Raw genomic sequence first — 16,717 nt, 5'->3', positions numbered from 1 at the left:
TGTCCTGGGTGTGTTTGAGAGGGACAGTGTAGAGAGAGCCCTGCTCGATATCTGACCCTGTGCTGTACCTGTCCTGGGAGTGTTTGAGAGGGACAGTGTAGAGAGAGCCCTGCTCGATATCTGACCCTGTGCTGTACCTGTCCTGGGAGTGTTTGATGGGAACAGTGTAGAGGGAGCTTTACTCGGTATCTGACCCCGTGCTGTACCTGTCCTGGGAGTGTTTGATGGGGACAGTGTAGAGAGAGCCCTGCTCGATATCTGACCCTGTGCTGTACCTGTCCTGGGAGTGTTTGATGGGGACAGTGTAGAGGGAGCTTTACTCTGTATCTGACCCCGTGCTGTACCTGTCCTGGGAGTGTTTGATGGGGACAGTGTCGAGGGAGCTTTACGCTCTATCTAACCCCGTGCTGTACCTGTCCTGGGTGTGTTTGATGGGGACAGTGTAGAGGGAGCATTACTCTTTATCTAACCCCGTGCTGTACCTGTCCTGGGAGTGTTTGATGGGTGTTTAAGAGAAATTCCTGGCCACAAAAACAAAGCTCATTGCAAAGTTTCACTTCATATTTTACATGTTGTTCACAGACAGATTTCTTCAATGAGCTTCTCTCTAAATTTGGATTCAATTTGATTTTTTCTCACTGTGAGATGTAAAGCTTATTCCTCAATCAATACAAGGTCATCGGCAACAGCATCATTTTATTAGACAAGGAGGTTCAATGGGATTTTTCACTGAAATCCACTGATGTCAATTCCTGAGATTAGAATTTATAATGAAACAATTTGGATTCAATGAAAACGGTCAGTTTGATAACCCCAACTGCTTTCTGTTAACTCGCCCCTCACTCTCCACTCTCACCTTGTTTTTAATTTGGGGAATTCTGCAGGCAGCTTGTGCACAGGAAGAGCCCAAAAATGGTGGCACTTTCAAAATTAAGTTCAGAGTCTCTGAAGATGGATTGCGTTCTCTCTTTCTACTTGAACATGTACAAACTGACAGCAGGCATATTGATTTCACAGTAAGATTCCACAATCAGAAATGTGGTCATGGTGGAAAATTCCCCCACGTCCCCTGTGGAAAGGATGAATTAACTCCCTCATTCCCACGTTTAAGTTTAAGACTTTTAACTCATGGCCTTCAAACATTTTGCAGTCCGCGAGCTACTTTTTAACAAGTGTGGTCACTGTTGCTGTGTTTTTTGAAAAATTTTTCATTCCGATGAGGACGGACATAACAACATACAAACAATCAGTCAGTCACAACACAAACAAAATACTATTCTCCTCATTTGACATTTATTCCTTTATTTCCATTAAACCTTTCCCCTCTTCCCTCCCCTTACCCACTGGCAACAAACAGATCTGTAAGTAGAGACAAAAACAGCTTCCATCTCGTCCAGAAACCCCCATCTGAGCCACAAAGGGCTAACTTTAGTTTCTCAAGTTTAAGGAATTCCGCAATATCCCTCAACCATGTTGATATTTTTGGCGCATCTTCTGACTTCCCTTCCAATAAAATTAGCCTCCGGGCGATCAATGTGGCAAAGACCACTACATCGGCCCCGTCCCCATCTATTAGTCCCGGTACTTCCGACACCCCAGAAATTGCCTCATGTGGTCCCAGTAATATTTCCACCTCCACAACTTTTGTTTGTGTTTTAAATAGCGAGAGCCAGAAGCCCACGAATTGTGGACGTGACCAGAAGATGTGGACATGGTTAACTGGTCCTCCTTGACATTCTCACATTTATCTTCTTCCTCTGTGAAGAATCTGCTCATTCGGTCCTGTGTCATATGGCCCCTGTGTACATCCTTGAATTGTATCAAGCACATCCGAGCACATGAAGATGTCGCATTGACCCTGGTATAATCTCACTCCATCGTCCCCATTCCAACGCCACATCCAACTCTTACTTCCACTTTTGTTTTATCTCTTCAATCGCTGCTTTCTTTCTGTCCATCAGCCACCTGTAAATGTTAGTAATTCTCCCATTACCAACTCAGCTGGGAGGAGCAATTTATCCAGCACCTAGTTCTCTGGTAGGCAAACGAACGAGGACAACTCCTTTTTCACCAAGTTTCATCATTGAAGATAATTAAATTTCACCTCCCTCTGCATTTTATGTTTCTCCCTCAATTCTTCAAATCTACTTTCCAACAACAAGTCTTTAACCTGTCTCAGCCCAGCTTTATGCCACTGTTTAAATATTGTATCCAGTCTTGCCGCCGGGGTGAATCGGGGGTTTCCATAAATAGGGGTACGCACCGTCAAGTTTACCAAACCAAAATGGCGTCTCCGCTTGCTCCAGATGTTGAAGGAAGATGCCAGCACCGGGCTTTGTGTAAACCTCCCCGGGGGAAATGGGATTGGAGCCGCAGCGGAAGTCTGCAAACTAGCCCCTTTACACGATGCTTCCACCACCTGTACCCATTCCGCTTCTTCCTCTCCCCACCATTGCCCAATCTTCTCCAAATTCACCGCCCAATAACAATACAAAAGATTGGGAAGCACCAACCCTCCCACCCACCCATTCTTTTTAAATGTGAGCTGGTCCAATTAATCTCCTTCCATTTACTGATGGAGAAGTGATCTGCCGCATTTTCTATCTGTTTAGAGCAGGGTGTCTGTGTGAGGGTAAGTGTGTTACTGTGTGTGTGGACTTTTCTCTCTCTGTCTATCTGCCAGTCGCCCTGGTCCAAGATTCTATTTCTCTCTCCACAGATGGTGCCTGACCTGCTCAGTATTTTCCCGCATTGGTACAAGAGCGAGGAGGTAAGGCTGAACTTATACAAGACACTAGTTAGACCTCAGCTGGAATATTGAGGACAGTTCTGGGCTCCACACTAGGAAGGATGTGAACACACTGGAGTGAGTGCAGAGGAGGTTCACAAGAATGGTTCAGGAATGAGAAATTTCAGTGATGAGGTTAGATTGGAGAGGTTGGGTCTGTTCTCCACGCAGAGAAATATCCAAGAGGCGATTAGATAGAGGTGTTCAAATTCATGGGGGTGCCGGACAGAGTTGACAGGGAGAAACGGTTCCCACTATTAAGAAGCTCAAGAACGAGATGGCACAGAATTAAAGTGAATTGGAAAAGAAGCAAATATGATGTGAGAAAATGGAAACAGTCTCGTGTACAGAGAGCCCTGCTCGATATCTGACCCCGTGCTGTACCTGTCCTGGGAGTGTTTGATGGGGACAGTGTAGAGAGAGCCCTGCTCGATATCTGACCCCGTGCTGTACCTGTCCTGGGAGTGTTTGAGAGGGACAGTGTAGAGGGAGCTTTACTCAGTATCTAACCCCGTGCTGTACCTGCCCTGGGAGTGTTTGATGGGGACAGTGTATAGGGAGCTTTACTCTGTATCTAACCCCGTGCTGTACCTGTCCTGGGAGTGTTTGATGGGGACAGTGTAGAGGGAGATTTACTCTGTATCTAACCTCGTGCTATATCTGCCTGTAGCGCACAATGACTTACGAGAGAGACGAGTACAGATGAAGTCGATGAGGCTTTATTAAGCGAGACTTGTCCCCAGCAGTGTTCAAAGCCTGGGAGTGTTTGATGGGGACAGTGTAGAGGGAGCTTTACTCTGTATCTAACTCCATGCTGTACCTGTCCTGGGAGTGCTTGATGGGGACAGTGTGGAGGGAGCTTTACTCTGTATCTAACCCCCTGCTGTACCTGTCCTGGGAGTGTTTGATGGGGACAGTGCAGTGGGAGCTTTTCTCTATATCTAACCCCGTACTGTACCTGTCCTGGGATTGTTTGATGGGGGACAATATAGAGGGAGCTTTACTCTGTATCTAACCCCGTGATGTACCTGTCCTGGGAGTGTTTGCCAGGGACAGTGTAGAGGAATCTGTATCTAACCCCATGATGTACCTTTGCTGGTAGTGTTTGACAGGGTTTCAAAATCTCAAATAAATGTCATCTATTAGTTTCTCCATCTGTCTGTTTCTGCTTCTCTCACTGTCTGTGTGGGAATATTGTCAACAGAAAATCCACGATCAGCAGTCAGCCATTTTAAGCTACTTAATGGTGGCCATTATAGGTGAGCACAGCACAGTCATTTCTGACATTTGTACACGTTGGTATAACAAAATCCTGATGGAAAGTGTCTGATTTAAACAATGATTTGTTGGTGAATATGGATGTAGAAAGGGAGCTGGCTGTCCTTGTACACCAGTCACTGAAAGTGGAGAGGGGGGTGCAGCAAGCAGTTAAGAAGGCCAATGATATGTTGGCCTTCATTGAAAGAGGGATTTGAGTTCAGAAGTGGAGATGTCTTTCTTCAGTGACACAAGGCCTTGGTGAGACCACACCTGGAGTATTGCGTACAGTTTCGGTCTCCCTAACTAAGAAAGGATATAGTTGCCAGAGAGGGAGTGCAGCGGAGGGTCATTCGGCTGATAGGGAGGTTACCAGGCTGTCCTTCAAGGAGAGATTGGTTTGACTGTGGCACAGTGGTTAGCACTGCTGCCTCACAGTGCCAGTGACCCGGGTTAAATTCCGGCCTTGTGTGACTGATTATGTGGAGTTGGCAGTTTCTCCCCGTGTGTGCGTGGGTTTCCTCCAGGTGCTCCGGTTTCCTTCCACAGCCCAAAGATGTGCAGGTTAGGTGGAATGGTCCTGCTAAATTACCCCTTAGTGTCCAAGAAAGATTGTTTAGATTAGGTTAAGGAGTTGTTGGGATAGGGCGGGTGACTGAGCTTACATAGAGTGCTGTGTCAGAGGGTTGGTGTAGATTCGATGGGCAGAATGGCCTCCTTCTGCATTGTAGGGATTCTGTGATTGTGCCGGTATTCACTAGAGCCGAGAAGGATGAGAGGAGATGTTGGCCGTGCTAAATTGCCCCTGAGTGGCCCAAAGGTTAGGTGGTGTTACTGGGGTTATTTGGAGAGGGTGGAGGCGTGGGCTTGGGTAGGGTGCTCTCTCCGAGGGCCGGTGCAGACTCGATGGGCCAAATGGCCTACTCCTGCAATGTATATTCTATGATTCTCTGTATCACATTCCAACAGCGCTGTTCAGACTACACACAGGGATGGTGATTTCCACGTTGTACTGCCTCTGCCATGTCTTGGGAGTGATCATGGAGACAGTGTAGAGGAAACCTTACTCTGTATCTAACCCCGTGTTGTACCTGTTCTGGGAGTGTTTGATGGGGACAGTGTAGAGGGAGCTTTACTCTGTATCTATCCCCGTGCTGTACCTGTCCTGGGAGTGTTTGATGGGGACAGTGTAGAGGGAGCTTTACTCTGTACCTAACCCCGTGCTGTACCTGTCCTGGGAGTGTTTGATGGGGACAGTGTAGAGGAAACCTTACTCTGTATTTAACCCCGTGCTGTACCTGTCCTGGGAGTGTTTGATGGGGACAGTGTAGAGGGAGCTTTACTCTCTATCTAACCCCGTGCTGTACCTGTTCTGGGAGTGTTTGATGGGGACAGTGTAGAGGGAGCTTTACTCTGTATCTAACCCCGTGCTGTAGGGACGGATAGCACAGGACACATTTCTGTATAAATAGATTCCAGTCTGTAACTCACTCCCGGGTATCTGTTATTCTATTTCTAAACTATCCTGAACCCCTCGATTAGATTCCAGTCTGTAACTCACTCCTGGGTATCTGTTATTCTATATATAAACCATCCTGAGCCCCTTGATTAGATTCCAGTCTGTAACTCTCACCCGGGTATCTGTTATTATATATATATAAACTATCCTGAACCCCTCGATTAGATTCCAGTCTGTAACTCACTCCTGGGTATCTGTTATTCTGTATATAATCTATCACGAAGCCCTCCATTAGATTGCAGTCTGTAATTCATTCCCAGATACCATTTATTCTGTGTATTAACCAACGGACTGAGATGAGGATGAATTTTGTCACTCAGATGGTGGTGAATCCTGGGAATTCTCTATCCCAGAGGGGTGTGGAGACTCTGTCATTGAGCCGGTGTTAGACTGAGATTGATGGATCAGCAAGAGGCACGGGGATAGGGCAGGAACACGGTGTTGAAATGGAAGAATCTCCATGATCATATTGACTGGTGGAGCGAGCTCGAAGGGTTGAATGGCCCAGTCCTGCTCCTATTCCTTGTGGTCTGTTATTGCCAATTATTTCTCTGTTTATCTATTAACGATTATCCAGAAAAGTGGGATGGGAATGAATTCTGCATCGTTTGTGATTTGGATATTGGAGTAATCATCATTTGGGGTCAATTCTGTTATGTTGATAATTTGCTATCTTTTTTCAAAATAAAACCCTTCCTTTGGAAACATTGCCTCATTCCCTCTACTTGCTGTAAATATCCTGGCAGTTTCTGTTGTGGAAATTGGAGAGGAACATTTATTCCGTTTGTAACCCCATGCTGAACCTGACCTGGTAGTGTTTGATGGGGACAGTGTAGAGGGAGCTTTACTCTGTATCTAACCCCGTGCTGTACCTGTCCTGGGAGGGTTTGATGGGGACACTGTAGAGGGAGCTTTACTCTGTATCTAAACCTGTGCTGTACCTGTCCAGGGTGTGTTTGATGGGGACAGTGTAGAAGGAGCTTTACTCTGTATCTAACCCTGTGCTGTACCTGTCCTGGGAGTGTTTGATGGGGAAAGTGTAGAGGGAGCTTTACTCTGTATCTAACCCCGTGCTGTACCTGTCCTGGGAGTGTTTGATGGGGACAGTGTAATGGGAGCTTTACTCTGCATCTAACCCTGTGCTGTATCTGTCCTGGGAGTGTTTGATGGGGACAGTGTAGAGGGAGCTTTACTCTGTATCTAACCCCGTGCTGTACCTGTCCTGGGAGTGTTTGATGGGGACAGTGTAGCGGGAGCTTTACTCTGATTCTAACCCCGTGCTGTACCTGTCCTGGGAGTGTTTTGTGGGGACAGTGTAGTGGGAGCTTTTCTCTATATCTAACCCCGTGCTGTACCTGTCCTGGGATTGTTTGATGGGGGACAATATAGAGGGAGCTTCACTCCGTATGTAACCCCGTGATGTACCTGTCCTGGGAGTGTTTGCCAGGGACAGTGTAAAGGAATCTGTGTCTAACCCCATGATGTACCTTTACTGGTCATGTTTGATGGAGTTTCAAAATCTCAAATAAATGTCTTCTATTAGTTTCTCCATCTGTCTGTTTCTGCTTCTCTCTCTGTCTGTCTGCGAATATTGTCAAAACAAAATCCACGATCAGCAGTCAGCCATTTTAAGTTACTTAATGGTGGCCATTCTAGGTGAGCACAGCACAGTCATTTCTGACATTTGTACACGTTGGTATAACAAAATCCTGATGGAGAGTGTCTGATTTAAACAATGATTTGTTGGTGAATGTGGATGTAGAAAGGGAGCTGGCTGTCCTTGTACACCAGTCACTGAAAGTGGAGAGGGGGGTGCAGCAAGCAGTTAAGAAGGCCAATGATATGTTGGCCTTCATTGAAAGAGGGATTTGAGTTCAGAAGTGGAGATGTCTTCCTGCAGTGACACAAGGCCTTGGTGAGACCACACCAGGAGTATTGCGTACAGTTTCAGTCTCCCTAACTAAGAAAGGATGTAGTTGCCAGAGAGGGAGTGCAGCGGAGGGTCATTCGGCTGATAGGGAGGTTACCGGGCTGTCCTTCAAGGAGAGATTGGTTTGACTGTGGCACAGTGGTTAGCACTGCTGCCTCACAGTGCCAGTGACCCGGGTTAAATTCCGGCCTTGTGTGACTGATTATGTGGAGTTGGCAGTTTCTCCCCGTGTGTGCGTGGGTTTCCTCCGGGTGCTCCGGTTTCCTTCCACAGCCCAAAGATGTGCAGGGTAGGTGGAATGGTCCTGCTAAATTACCCCTAAGTGTCCAAGAAAGATTGTTTAGATTAGGTTAAGGAGTTGTTGGGATAGGGCGGGTGACTGAGCTTACATAGGGTGCTGTGTCAGAAGGTTGGTGTAGATTCGATGGGCAGAATGGCCTCCTTCTGCATTGTAGGGATTCTGTGATTGTGCCGGTATTCACCAGAGCCGAGAAGGATGAGAGGAGATGTTGGCCGTGCTAAATTGCCCCTCAGTGGCCCAAAGGGTAGGTGGTGTTACTGGGGTTATTTGGAGAGGGTGGAGGCGTGGGCTTGGGTAGGGTGCTCTCTCCGAGGGCCAGTGCAGACTCGATGGGCCAAATGGCCTACTCCTGCAATGTATATTCTATGATTCTCTGTATCACATTCCAACAGCGCTGTTCAGACTACACACAGGGATGGTGATTTCCACGTTGTACTGCCTCTGCCATGTCTTGGGAGTGATCATGGAGACAGTGTAGAGGAAACCTTACTCTGTATCTAACCCCGTGTTGTACCTGTTCTGGGAGTGTTTGATGGGGACAGTGTAGAGGAAACCTTACTCTGTAACTAACCCCGTGCTGTACCAGTCCTGGGACTGTTTGATGGGGACAGTGTAGAGGGAGCTTTACTCTGTATCTAACCCCGTGCTGTACCTGTCCTGGGACTGTTTGATGGGGACAGTGTAGAGGGAGCTTTACTCTGTATCTAACCCCGTGCTGTACCTGTCCTGGGAGTGTTTGATGGGGGACAGTGTAGAGGGAGCTTTACTCTGTATCTAACCCCGTGCTGTACCTGTCCTGGGAGTGTTTGATGGGGACAGTGTAGAGGGAGCTTTACTCTGTATCTAACCCCGTGCTGTACCTGTCCTGGGAGTATTTGATGGGGACAGTGTGGAGGGAGCTTTACTCTGTATCTAACCCCGTGCTGTACCTGTCCTGGGAATGTTTGATGGGGACAGTGTAGAGGGAGCTTCACTCTGTATCTAACCCCGTGCTGTACCTGTCCTGGGAGTGTTTGATGGGGACAGTGTAGAGGGAGCTTTACTCTGTATCTAACCCCGTGCTGTACCTGTCCTGGGAGTGTTTGATGGGGACAGTGTAGAGGGAGCTTTACTCTGTATCTAACCCTGTGCTGTATCCGTCCTGGGAGTGTTTGATGGGGACAGTGTAGAGGGAGCTTTACTCTGTATCTAACCCTGTGCTGTACCTGTCCTGGGTGTGTTTGATGGGGACAGTGTAGAGGGAGCTTTACTCTGTATCTAACCCTGTGCTGTACCTGTCCTGGGAGTGTTTGATGGGGTCAGTGTAGAGGGAGCTTTACTCTGTATCTAACCCTGTGCTGTACATGTCCTGGGAGTGTTTGATGGGCCAGTGTAGAGGGAGCTTTACTCTGTATCTAACCCCGTGCTGTACCTGTCCTGGGAGTGTTTGATGGGGAGAATGTGGAGGGAGCTTTACTCTGTATCTAACCCCGTTCTGTTCCTGTCCTGGGAGTGTTTGATGGGGACAGTGTAGAGGGAGCTTTACTCTGTATCTAACCCCGTGCTGTACCTGTCCTGGGAGTGTTTAATGGGGACAGTGTAGAGGAAGCTTTACTCTGTATCGAACCCCGTGCTGTACCTGTCCTGGAGTGTTTGATGGGGTCAGTGTAGAGGGAGCTTTACTCTGTATCTAACCCTGTGCTGTACCTGTCCTGGGAGTGTTTGAAGGGGACAGTGTAGAGGGAGCTTTACTCTGTATCTAACCCCGTGCTGTACCTGTCCTGGGAGTGTTTGATGGGGAGAATGTGGAGGGAGCTTTACTCTGTATCTAACCCCGTGCTGTACCTGTCCTGGGAGTGTTTGATGGGGACAGTGTAGAGGGAGCTTTACTCTGTATCTAACCCCGTGATGTACCTGTCCTGGGAGTGTTTCATGGGGACAGTGTAGAGGGAGCTTTACTCTGTAACTAATCCCGTGCTGTACCTGTCCTGGGAGTGTTTGATGGGGACAGTGTAGAGGGAGCTTTACTCTGTATCTAACCCCGTGCTGTACCTGTCCTGGGAGGGTTTGATGGGGACAGTGTAGAGGGAGCTTTACTCTCTAACTAACCCCGTGCTGTACCTGTCCTGGGAGTGTTTGATGGGGACAGTGTAGAGGGAGCTTTACTCTGTATCTAACCCCGTGCTGTACCTGTCTTGGGAGTGTTTGATGGGACAGTGTAGAGTGAGCTTTACTCTGTATCTGACCCCGTGCTGTATCTGTCCTGGGAATGTTTGATGGGGACAGTGTAGAGGGAGCTTTACTCTGTATCTAACCCCGTGCTGTACCTGTCCTGGGAGTGTTTGATGGGGACAGTGTAGAGGGAGCTTTACTCTGTATCTAACCCCGTGCTGTACCTGTCCTGGGAGTGTTTGATGGGGACAGTGTTGAGGGAGCTTTACTCTGTATCTAACCCTGTGCTGTATCTGTCCTGGGAGTGTTTGATGGGGACAGTGTAGAGGGAGCTTTACTCTGTATCTAACCCTGTGCTGTATCTGTCCTGGGAGTGTTTGATGGGGACAGTGTAGAGGGAGCTTTACTCTGTATCTAACCCTGTGCTGTACCTGTCCTGGGTGTGTTTGATGGGGACAGTGTAGAGGGAGCTTTACTCTGTATCTAACCCTGTGCTGTACCTGTCCTGGGAGTGTTTGATGGGGTCAGTGTAGAGGGAGCTTTACTCTGTATCTAACCCTGTGCTGTACCTGTCCTGGGAGTGTTTGATGGGCCAGTGTAGAGGGAGCTTTACTCTGTATCTAACCCCGTGCTTTACCTGTCCTGGGAGTGTTTGATGGGTCAGTGTAGAGGGAGCTTTACTCTGTATCTAACTCCTTATTCATGGGTCACTAAACGCTAGCGTGCGGGTACATTAAGCAATAAGGAAGGCCAATGGTACGTTAACTTTCATCGCTCGGGGTTATTAGTATTGGGGTTAAGATGACTTGCTGCTATTGTACAGAGCCTTGGTCACAACACACCTGGACCATTCTGTGGAGTTTTGTTCTCCATATCTAAAGAAGGATGTACTTGCTGTAGAAGGATTGTGATGGAGATTCACCAGACGAATCCCTGGGATGGTGAAGTTGTCTGATGAGGAGAGATTGAGGAAAATGTACCTGTGTTCCCGAGAGTGCCGGAAAATGAGAGGTGATCTTGAAACATACACAGTTCATCCGGGGCATCACAAGATAGATGTAGGTCAGATGATCTCTCTGACTGGTGAGATTAGACCCAGGGGGAGGGGGCACAGTCTCAAACCATAAGACCATAAGACACTGAAGCAGAATTAGGCCACTCGGCCCAACGAGTCTGCTTCGCCATTCAATCATGGCTGATATTTTTCTAATTCCCATTCTCCTGCCTTCTCTCCATAACCCCTGATCCCCTTATTGATCAAGAACCTATCTATCTCTGTCTTAGAGATACTCAGTGATTTGGCCTCCACAGCCTTCTGCGGCAAAGAGCTCCACAGATTCACCGCCCTCTGGCTGAAGAAATTCCTCCTCATCTCTGTTTTAAAGGATCGTCCCTTTAGTCTGAGATGGTGTCCTCTGCTTCTAGTTTTTCCTACAAGTGGAAACATCCTCTCCACCTCCACTCTATCCAGGCCTCGCAGTATCCTGTAAGTTTCATTAAGACCCCCCCTCATCCTTCTAAACTCCAACGAGTACAGACCCAGTGTCCTCAACCGTTCCTCATACGACAAGTTCTTCATTCCAGGGAACATTCTTGTGAACCTCCACTGGACCCTTTCCAAGGCAGCACATCCTTCCTTAGATACTGGGCCCAAAACTGCTCACAATCCTCCAAATGGGATCTGACCAGAGCCTTATACAGCCTCAGAAGTACATCCCTGGTCTTATATTCTCGCCCTCTTGACATGAATGCTCAGAATCAGGGGTAGACCATTGCAGACTCTGATGAGGAGGAATTTCTTCATTCAGAGGGTGGAGAATCTTGGAATTCTCTGATCCAGAGGGTTGTGGAAGCTCAATCATTGAGCATGTTCCAGACACAAATCGACTGTGTATAATAAAATAGGAATGTGTGTGTGAGTGTGCGTGCGTCTGTGCGTGCCAGGATCTGTTTGAATGGTGGAGCAGACTCGATGGGCCAAATCGCCTACACATGCTCATATTTTCCTTTGAGACTTAAATGCGTATACACACACAAGTTCACAGATACACACACACACATGTGCGTGCACACACTGACTGATACATACACGGCAACAGATACATACACACACACACACATGCGTGCATTGACACATGCGTGTACACACACATTGGCGCACACACATACATATATATTAGCCATTTAAGACCATTTGATAGAATGCTACACATCCCAGTTTGCCAATGACACCAAACATTAGACAGCGTTGTAAGCAACAGAGCTGGAAACATCAAATTGCAGGGAGATATTATCGTTTTGGCGGTAGACTGAACTGGTGGACATGTTTCTGTGTTGGGAAATGTTTCGATGATGTGCTTTAAACTTAAAAAGGATAGAACCGTGATCTTTATAAACGATGAGAAGTCTGAAACAGTGGAAGTTTAAACTGTACAGATATTTCACAGCGAGATTCACACAATACAGACATCAATGTATGGTAGATTTTGGAAGTGCCACAAATGTTGTCAAGTGCAGTGCGAGGCGTACTCAATGTTTCAGTCTTACTGAGAAACTGTCAGCCCACAGGACAACATTTCTGTACAATAGGATTGAAGCACAAGTTCAAATAGTTTTGTTTCAGAGTTTAAAATAACCAGTCATTTTTCTGTGCAGCTTTCGGAATCTGTCAGTGGAATTTAGGTTAGACAGACAAGTGTTAACAAGAGTATTGGGAACTGATTAGAAGTTTTGATGGAGATATTCCTGCATTATGGAAATATGTGAGATCTATTTAGGGTTGGGGAATGGACTGATCAAAGGATGTAGCTTTTTGTTATCTATATCAGATTCACAACTTCCATGTGCTGAGAGAAAGGATTGATTAACCAAGGCCGATTATTCAAATACTTCAGACAAGTGACAAAACAACAATAACAGAGAATATACAAACAGAGACAAGCAGACACCTGTAATCGGAGCTTAAACTTCATGTTTAAATGTGAAGGGCTGAAATAAACAAGAGTCCACCCTGGGATTCGGTGCAATTTGAGTTCTGCTTTTCCATGAAATAAAAATAACAATCTGCAATGAAAAATTCTTTGGAGAGGACAGAGGGATTTTGACTCTGTATTTAAGCCAGACAGTATTTGGGTTGTGAGTGTTTGATGGACAGTGCAGATAAAGCTTTACTCTGAAACACTGGAATTTAGTTTAAGGGTGATTTAATCACATGCTTCAGAATAATAATTGATATTGTACATCTCGTGTGTGTCTCAGTGTCAGCTGTGAAACATGTACAGCACAATCTCATCCTGTTTCTGTGTGTCTCACTGAAATTCGCTGGTCCATTTCCTAAATTACCACTGATTAGATTTCAAAAGGGCTCCATTGCCTGTGAAGCAGTTTGTGATACCCAAAGGTTATGAAAAGTGCTTTAGAAAAGTCTGTCCCCAAGCTGTTGTGAGGATGTTCAGAGTCAGTGTGTGACTTGGGTCACACACAGGCCAGATACACCTCTCCAAGTTAAAGGTGGAGAATGGATCTCGCTCCATTTGAAAGATGTATTGACCCAGCCTGTCTGAGTTTGTGTCTGTGTGTGAGTTTGTGTTTGTCTGTACACATGTTTGTGTGTCTGGGGTGGGGTGGGAGGTTTTGTGTGTGTGACTCATTACGCGGCACGGTAGCACAGAGGGTAGCACTGTGGCTTCACAGCTCCAGGGTCCCGGGTTCGATTCCCGGCACGTCCTCCCTGTGTCTGCGTGGTTTTCTTCCGGGAGCTCCGGTTTCCTCCCACAAGTCTGAAAGTCGTGCTGTTGGGTAATTTGGACATTCTGAATTCTCCCTCTGTGTACCCGAACAGGCGCTGGAATGTGGCGACTAGGGGATTTTCACAGTAACTTCATGGCAGTATTAATGTAAGCCTACTTGTGACAATAAAGTTTATTATACATGGTAGTCCCACAGGCTCTTACCCTGGGTACATGGTAGTCAGCACTCCAAAAGGGTTCATTGTAGTGTCCACAGCAGTATGGTGTAATGTAGTATTAACTGGGACAAGAGCTTACAGTATAAACAGTGACGGGGTCAACTGCAGTGATCACTGGGAAAGGAGCTGATGTGTTCTCAATAGAGATATGGACGAGAACGGTTATATATCACAAGGTAATATACACAATGACATTCTCAAATGCAGTAATATTTCTGACAGTGTAGAGCAGGATTTACAGCTACTGGGATGCTGCTGGGAAATAAATTCATCCAGGGCTTTGTATCGGATTATTAAAATAGGTTATTGATTCAGGTGGTCTAGTCGCTAAGGCAGGCTCGATCAGCTGAATGGCCCATTCCTGTTCCTATGTACCTCTCCTGGGAGTATTTGGTGAGGACAGATGTAGAGGGAGCTACATCTGGACAATTTTGGATGCTAAGAGCAATTTAGCTTGGCCAATCCACCTAACTTGCACATCTTTGGACTGTGGGAGGAAACCGGAGCACCCGGAGGAAACGAACGCGCACACGGGGAGGATGTGCAGACTCCGCACAGACAGTGGCCCAAGACGGAATCGAACCTGGGACCCTGGAGCTGTGAAGCAATTGTGCTATCCACAATGCTACCGTGCTGCCCCAGAGCTTTTCTCTGTATGTCACCCTGTGCTGTACCTGTCTTGGGAGTGTTTGATGGGGACAGCCTAGAGGGAGCGTTACTCTGTATCTAACCCCGTGCTGCACCTGTCCTGGGTGTGTTTGATGGGGACAGTGTAGAGGGAGCTTTACTCTGTATCTATCCCCGTGCTGTACCTGTCCTGGGAGTGTTTGATGGGGACAGTGTAGAGGGAGCTTTACTCTGTATCTAACCCCGTGCTGTACCTGTCATGGGAGTGTTTGATGGGGACAGTGTAGAGGGAGCTTTACTCTGTATCTCACCCCGTGCTGTACCTGTCCTAGGAGTGTTGATGGGGGCAGTGCAGAGGGAGCTTTACTCTTTATCTAATCTTATGCTGTCCCTGTCCTGTTAATGTTTAATGGGGACAGTGTAGAGGGAGCTTCACTCTGTATCTAACCCCGTGTTGTACCTGTCCTGGGACTGTTTGATGGGGACGACGTGGAGGGAGCTTTACTCTGTATCTAAGCCCGTGCTGTACCTCTCCTGGGAGTGTTTGATGGGGATAGTGTAGAGGGAGCTTTACTCTGTATCTAACCCCGTGCTGTACCTGTCCTAGGACTGTTAGATGGGGACAGTGCAGCGGGAGATTTACTCAGATTCTACCCCCGTGCTGTACCTGTCCTGGGAGTGTTTGTTGGGGACAGTGTAGAGGGAGCTTTACGCTGTATCTAACCCCGTGCTGTACCTGTCTTGGGAGTGTTTCATGGGGACAGTGCAGAGGGAGCTTTACTCTGTATCTAACCCATGCTGTGCCTGTCCTGGGAATGTTTGATGGGGACAGCGTGGAGGGAGCTTTACTCTGGATCTAACCCTGTGCTGTACCTGTCCTGGGAGTGTTTGATGGGGACAGTGTAGAGGGAGCTTTACTCTGTATCTAACCCCGTGCTGTACCTGTCCTGGGAGTGTTTGATGGGGACAGTGTAGAGGGAGCATTACTCTCTATCTAACCCCATGCTGTACCTGTCCTGGGAGTGTTTGATGGGTCTTTATGAAAAACCCCTGGCCACAAAAACAAAGCTCTTTTTAAAGTTTCACTTCATATTTTGCATGTTGTTCACAGACAGATTTCTTCAATGAGCTGCTCTATAAATTTGGATTCAATTTGATTTTTTCTCACTGTGAGATGTAAAGCTTATTCCTCAATCAATACAGGGTCATCGGCAACAACATCTTTTTATTAGACAAGGAGGTTCAATGGGATATTTCACTGAAATCCACTGATGTCAGTTCATGAGATTAGAATTTATAATGAAACAATTTGGATTCAATGAAAACAGTCAGTTTGATAACCCCAACTGCTTTCTGTTCACTCGCCCCTCACTCTCCACTCTCACCTTGTTTTTAATTTGGGGAATTCTGCAGGCAGCTTGTGCACAGGAAGAGCCCAAAAACGGTGGCACTTTCAAAATTAAGTTCAGAGTCTCTGAAGATGGATTGCTTTCTCTCTTTCTACTTGAACATGTACAAATTGACATCAGGCATATTGATTGCACAGTAAGATTCCACAATCAGAAATGTGATGATCATGGTGGAAAATTCCCCCACGTCCCCTGTGGAAAGGATGAATTAATCTAGGGCAAAGGTTTGGCACAACATCGTGGGCCGAAGGGCCTGTTCTGTGCTGTATTTTCTATGTTTTTAACTTCTCATTCCCACGTTTAAGTTTAAGACTTTTAACTCATGACCTTCAAACATGTTGCAGTCCGCGAGCTACTTTTTAATAAGTGTGGTCACTGTTGCTGTGTTTTTTGAAAATATTTTCATTCCCATGAGGACGGACATAACAACATACAAACAATCAGTCAGTCACAACACAAACAAAATACTATTCTCCTCATTTGACATTTATTCCTTGATTTCCATTAATCCTTTCCCCCTGTTCCCTCCCCTTACCCACTGGCAACAAACAGATCTGTAAATAGAGACAAGAACAGCTTCCATCACGTCCAGAAACCCACATCTGAGCCACAAAGGGCTAACTTTAGTTTCTCAAGTTTAAGGAATTCCGCAATATCCCTCAACCATGTTGATATTTTTGGCGGATCTTCTGACTTCCCTTCCAATAAAATTAGCCTCCGGGCGATCAATGTGGCAAAGGCCACCACATCGGCCCCGTCCCCATCTAT

The sequence above is a fragment of the Scyliorhinus torazame genome, unplaced genomic scaffold (assembly GCF_047496885.1).
Source record: "Scyliorhinus torazame isolate Kashiwa2021f unplaced genomic scaffold, sScyTor2.1 scaffold_190, whole genome shotgun sequence".
Classification (NCBI taxonomy): Eukaryota; Metazoa; Chordata; class Chondrichthyes; order Carcharhiniformes; family Scyliorhinidae; genus Scyliorhinus; species Scyliorhinus torazame.
Note: the sequence above shows the minus strand (reverse complement) of the source record.